The following is a 6,724-nucleotide window of genomic DNA, read 5'->3' on the forward strand; positions in this document are numbered from 1 at the left end:
TTCACTATTATTTTGCTTGAGAGTTGCATGTGTGAGAAGAGAGATTATGCTGTTTTTCTGTAACATGTTTTATATTTCTGCATAATTTGATATTCATTGGATATTGCTCACTTTATCATGCATTAGATTCTGATTGAAAGAAACCTGTTACATACTGTATTCTGATTAACTCACTTTCACATTGATTAGGATAAGGGTTAATCGTTCGTCTTTACATTGTAATATCTTAGGCTTTATGTGCTTAGAATACCTTGATTTTAACGTGTGTTGTAAAGTCTGGATTTGTCTCTTGGTGTAAAATCACCACAGAGATTGTAGTTCTTCACCAAGGCAGGGAGGTCTTGATTTGAGGATAAGATTCTTGGCTAGGGCTTGTTCGCGAGAAAGGTTTTCTCAAGAGACGAAAGGGTAAAAGTCAAACCAAGTTTTAGACATCCTAGATTTCAAGAAGGGAGCATCCCTTGTGCTTGTAAATTGAAATGGTAATTGTATCTTAATTCAATATTGTGAAGAAAGAAAAATCTCCCTGATCCAGAAGGGGAGGCCTGGATGTAGTTTGCAGCGGACTGCAAACGAACCAGGATAAAAATCCTTGTGCACTGTTCTTTCTTTCTTCCTTTATCTTTCTATTTCTTGCATTAATACACTGAATATATACTTGAGAATTTGGATATCTATTTAATGCTATATCATTAACACTTGTATGCAATAATATCTGAAATATATATGTTTAAAGTGTCTCTTATTGAAAGTGCAAATTGCTTGTTCTGTTAATCTGTTCTGTAACTGTGTTAATCGATTAAGCCCTTCTGTTAATCGATTAACTGGATAGTTTTTCCAGTATTTTGGTTGTTGTTAAAAAGCGGTAGTTTGTAACTGCCACACCTATTCAACCCCCTTCTAGGTGTTCCTAGACCACTGATACCTAGGTATGGGTGAGTGGATAGGGTCGAGCCCTTCTCACCCCTAGGTATGGTTTTGGGAAAGCACTACCTACGCACGTTCTGTCCTATACAATTATAGTCAAATCAAAGTATAATATATAATCTTAAAATAATAATTAATAAACTATAATATATATATATATATATATAAATTTAATTAAAAAATAATTTTATAAATACACGAGTACTTACATGGTGAGTTTCATAAATCTCGTTTTCACTCATAAACTATTATTTCAGGTATTAGTTGTGGGTATTTTTACAGGTACTCACATATCGGATTTTTTGTCATCCCTTACAAAATCAACTTACATCTTAAAAAAAGTTATATGTGTCACAACGTCATAGTTTATAGGAAATATATATTATTTTGTTATGGTATATGAAGATTTGTATAAGAATATAGTTATTTATTTTTATCTATACTATATATAATTCTATATTGTATATAAAGTCAAAATATGGTGTAACCACTAGCATAATGTAATTTATATTTTTCTATTTTACAATTATATTTTTTAATTTCTATAAATAAATAAACATATAATCTTAGGTAATCAACTTCATTAATTTGAATCATCTCTCTTACCTTAATTGGCCATTCTAATAAAAATAAAAAATATAGTACATCAAATACAAAAGTTATAATATAAAATACATCTAATACAAAAAATATTTAATTAAATATATAAAAATTAATTACTTAGTTTCATAAAATATGAATTGGGCTGAGAGGCACTTCATGCATGTAGCACACTAGTTATGATAATGGTATAAGTAAATACCATCCATTCCATATATGATGTTTCCACACTATTTAATGTTCATCTAAAACAAAATTTCAGAACATTTTTTTGCAGTTTGAAATGGGTGCACTGTTGTTTATTGTTTCAGTCATCCTCAGCAGTGTGGCTGCTGCATTTTCATCTCCTAATGGTGGTTCGGAGGTGTTACTCCATGAACTCCACTGTTGCAATTATTGCCCTCGTATATTTTACAAAGTCTCATATTTTACAAAGTATCAGTAAAATAATGAATTAATGACTCATATATACAAAGTTTGGGTGTCGTTTTAATTCTCACTAGAGTCAATTTAACTATCTCATCATATCATTGTGAACATAGGCTTGAGCTGTGCATGTTATATGAAGTGTTATGGTTTTTGAATGTTTGTTAAGCTAATTGTATGTATTTGCAGTTCTTGGAAAGGTGCTCATCCAATGTAGATTGTGCAGCAGAACTACTCTTTGACACATGTTCGAGGTCAACAGTAACAAACCCACTCAAGATTGTGGTATTAACATTTCTCTCATCCATTGCACGATGTTTTGAAAATTAAAAGACTTTATGCATGCCAATAGATTTGCATTGCTTAAATAAAAGATTGCTAAAACTTTCCTATAAATCATAATCTTTCAACTTAGTTAAGGAAATTGATGAAACATACCTTTGGTTGTTATAAGAAATTTACTTTATGAGAGCACTTATTTATCATAAAAATTTAATTATCTGAAGTAATTTATACTAACGTTTTAAAAAAATCATGAAAATCATGATTACATCTTATATATTTTATTTTCTTGCTTATTTATTATTGTTATTCATCGGATACTTTAGTTTAACATTTTTTATGTTACATTTTTAATCAACCTTGACTATCTCATACTTAGTCTACTTAGGGCGATCTCTCAATTAATTATATACTAAACAAAATCATATATATAGTGTAATAAGCAATGAAATGCAAAAAATAAACATGTTCTAAGAGAGTGACATTTTTTATAAAAATAAAAACTATAAAAAAAATATTTGTGTAAATAAAAATTAGAATCCTATTAATTATGGGACAAGATCCTCTGTCCCAAGAAAATTTTGTCCCTATGTACCAAACCAATAAAATCTCATAGAATAGCGTACAAATATTAATTTATGTTATTATAAATTTTACTTTTAATCAAATAAAATTTTCTGATTGGATGAGTTAATTATGAACCCGCACTTGGTTGGTACACGTGCACTAGGACCAGCACTGATTGTTAGAATGCGTTTTTGTTATTTGCCATTTTTATGATGATTTCATTTTGCTGATTTACTAACCAAATTCAATTGCAGTGAATACTTCTTTGCCATTCAACAAATATGCATTCTTAACAACACACAATTTCTATGCAATTGGAAGTGGGCCATTCCTTGATTCGGTTCCTAGACTTACCTTTATAAACCAAGAAGACAATATCACTGAGCAATTAAGAGTAGGATCATTAATTGTTTTCATTGTATAACTTAAGAAACTTGAAGTGAAGATAACTGTAATCCTGAATATGCAGAATGGAGTTCGAGCCCTTATGTTGGATGCTTATGATTACAAAGGACAAATATGGATGTGCCATTCACCTAGCGGGGTGTGTCATGACATCACTGCATTTGTAAGTGATTCATTCATAAGAGCTTCAATGTAACATATGCTAAAACTTTATAAAAATAATGAAAAATGCAAACAGAACAATATATATAGTCCACAATGTAAGAGTTTTTTACACTATCACTACATTATCCATCGTTCATTCATTTTTAATTATCATTGCCTCTTAAATAAATAAAAGTAATTAAAATGAATGATGAATGATGCTCTGTGTATAAATTCTATAGATATTACACTCAAATACAAATTATCAAGTTAAATATCACTTTCATCCTTAACATTATAAAAAAGTGTGTAACAAACAATATTTATTATTAATGTGCATTACTTATATTTAAAAAGTCAATAATGATCGAATACAAGGGGTGGATGATGTAATGACAGAATAAAAAACTGTTACATGGTTGATGTATACATTTTTTTTCTCTTATGAAAACATTAGTCTGGTCTCTGACTTTCCACATCCCGATTGATTGGTGTTTATACAAAATTAGAGACCAAATGGAAGATTAGTCAATCTGAGAGACTAAACCAATGATGTCAATATCAAGGAGCAAAAGAAAGTTTTACATGAAAACAATTAGTAGTAAAAGATTTTATGGATATTTCATATTTCTTAATATTTTACAATGGTTAAGGGGCTAAAAAGTTTATTTTTCTTCTATTGAATAGAAACCTGCAATAGATTATTTGAAGGAAGTACATGCCTTCCTAAAATCAAATCCATCAGAAATTGTGACACTAATATTAGAAGACTATGTTCAGACACCAAAGGATTGACCAAATTATTCAATGAGGCTGGATTGATGACACTAGGGGTGTTCAAATCGTCCAAAACAAAAACCGCAAACCGATCCAAAGTAGACCGAAATTGCAAAAACCGAATCTATTTGGATCGTATTGGATTTATTTTTTAAGGACCGATCGATCCGGTCCGGTCTTCGGTTTCACGTCTGGGATCCAGACCGATCCGGACTGGACCGATATTGTTAAGTGTATCTCCTAATTTTTACTAAAGTATTCGAGATAGGCAGTGATACGCATAATCCCTAATTCCTCATTCCTAAATCCTCAATTCCTCCATTGTGATGAGGAAAAGTAGGATGTCAGTGGAAATAATTTTTCCTCATTCCTCCAGAATTACTAGATAGATGTTGAATGTTTACTGCATAATCCTTAATTTTGTTGTTTACTTTTTGTTGTTGTGTTGCTGTTTTTGTATTGATTGGATCATGGAATTGTTAAAAATGATTGGATCATTAGACTATATTGATGTTTATAATCTTACTACTAAAAGAATCAAACTTTTCTTCATTATTCTGGTTGTTACTTTGTTGGTGTTGTATGCTGAAATAAAAGGGATTTATATGTTAATATCTAAAAAAAAGACCGATCCAAACCGGACTGAAACCGCATATAATATTTGGACCGGATTAGATCGGACATCTTAATATAAATAGACCGGACCGCATACTAATTATGCATTTGGATCGGATGATTTTTTGCTTAAAAACCGATCCAAATGGACCGCGAACACTCCTAGATGACACTGATACCAGTGGAAATATGTGGTTGAAAATCAATGTGAGCATAATTTATATACATGATAACCATTCTATATCATATGTTCTCATTTTTTTTTTAAATTATTTAAATGTTTTGGGTTAATATTGAATTTATGAATGCAGATGGAAATGATGGGCTGGTTAAGGGAAAATGTTCCCAAAGAAAGGAATCAAGTCCACTCAATGACAAAAGAAAATCTTTGGTTTTGGTTAATCATTTTAAAACAGTTCCAGTTAAGGCATTCACAGCTAAAGATAATTCAAAAAATCTCATAGATATGCTTTCTACCTGTTATGGTGCAGCTGGTAATCGTTGGGCTAATTTTGTTGCTGTTGACTTTTACAAGGTAAAAACTTTAACTATGCTTTTTGTTTGTTTTTTAAACGGTACCATGGTTATTGCTAATTAGCTATATAATGAAGTCATTAATGTGCTTTCATTTGATAACTTCAGATTTTTTTTAGAGTTTGTTCATGATAATATTTAATTTATTTATCCACTGACGCAGAAATGCCAAGGAGGAGGAGCATTTGAAGCAACAGATAAGTTAAATTGGAGATTGATGTGTGGATGTGATGATTTGCATGCTTGTGCTGTAAGTTTATTTACTAATTTGTTAGTTATTTGGTTTAATTGTGGCACTTTCATCATGTTTAACATGCTTTATCAGTTATATATGAATTTGTGTATCAAACTGCTAGAAACAATTGGTATCTACAAACTCATTGACACACCTATGTTAAAAAATATGAATGTTGTGTATATGAATGCACTCCTATCTTATGTAAGAAAATCATAGTCCTCATATACATGTGTTCTTTGTCTGCAGAAAGGATCATCATGCAACAAAAAAGCATAAGGTATTAGAGGTGAAAGTTCCAGAAATATAGATGTAATAAAAAGGAAGCATTAAGTATGAAGTTGGAGAGAAATATCCAAGCCAATTTTGGTGCATTTTTCATTAGTTTAACTATTTCAACTTGCATATGCTATGATCATTGAAAATGATTAGAATAAAGGCAACGAACAAAGTTAGTAGTAGCTACAGTGTTTATAAGTGAATAATACCATTATTATCTTCATAATTTCTCCCTGCTACATTCATCATAACTCCTACAATAACTTTGTCATTCTAACATAACTGTAATAGCAACCACAACTTATTTATTCCTATCATATATTCTTACCTCAACTTTAGTTTGAGGTACTCATAGTTGGACATAGATCAATTGTTTCCAACTCTGTCCTAATTTTTTGTCTCAACCAATTGAAAAGTAACTACAAATTAATAAAAATAAAAACTAACAATTTTATGTTATTAAGTGTAATGCTATTGGCTAGGAATAAAGGGTCATATGTTTTTTTGAGATAGAGAATCCCTATTTATTATTAAGATCTATGGTATGTTATCATCTGGTAACATCACATTTCATACTAAACCAAAAGAGAGAAGTGTGCGCAGATGATGGCAAAAAATATTTGCACGGCTATAAGAATTTGTACAATCTGGATTCTGAATCATTAGAAAAAGTATAAAACTACTGTAATTAATAACTTACATGAAAGTGTGTGAAAGCCAGACAAATTTTGAATCCATTTATCCTTTCACATGATATAATAATTAATACAAATGCAAGAAAATATAAGTTAAAGTACTATTCATTACTAAATAAGATAAACAACGAATCCTCTTTATGGTTCTTTGGAAAACATTGATATGTTTTGCACAAACACAATAAACTTCTATTTCAATAGTTTATAAACTTATGTTTCTTACACTTCTCTAATGCAT

At 30.2% G+C, this 6,724-nt stretch overlaps 1 long non-coding RNA gene and 1 pseudogene across 1 annotated transcript; both read left to right on the forward strand.

The window, feature by feature from the left end:
- LOC109356291 lies at positions 2,932-4,283 on the forward strand (annotated as a pseudogene).
- On the forward strand, positions 5,063-5,903 carry LOC109356477. The gene is made up of 3 exons (XR_002108735.1): positions 5,063-5,278; positions 5,441-5,527; positions 5,762-5,903. It is a non-coding gene; the product is annotated as an uncharacterized LOC109356477 (long non-coding RNA).

This window comes from Lupinus angustifolius, chromosome LG09, assembly GCF_001865875.1.
Source record: "Lupinus angustifolius cultivar Tanjil chromosome LG09, LupAngTanjil_v1.0, whole genome shotgun sequence".
Taxonomy (NCBI): domain Eukaryota; kingdom Viridiplantae; phylum Streptophyta; class Magnoliopsida; order Fabales; family Fabaceae; genus Lupinus; species Lupinus angustifolius.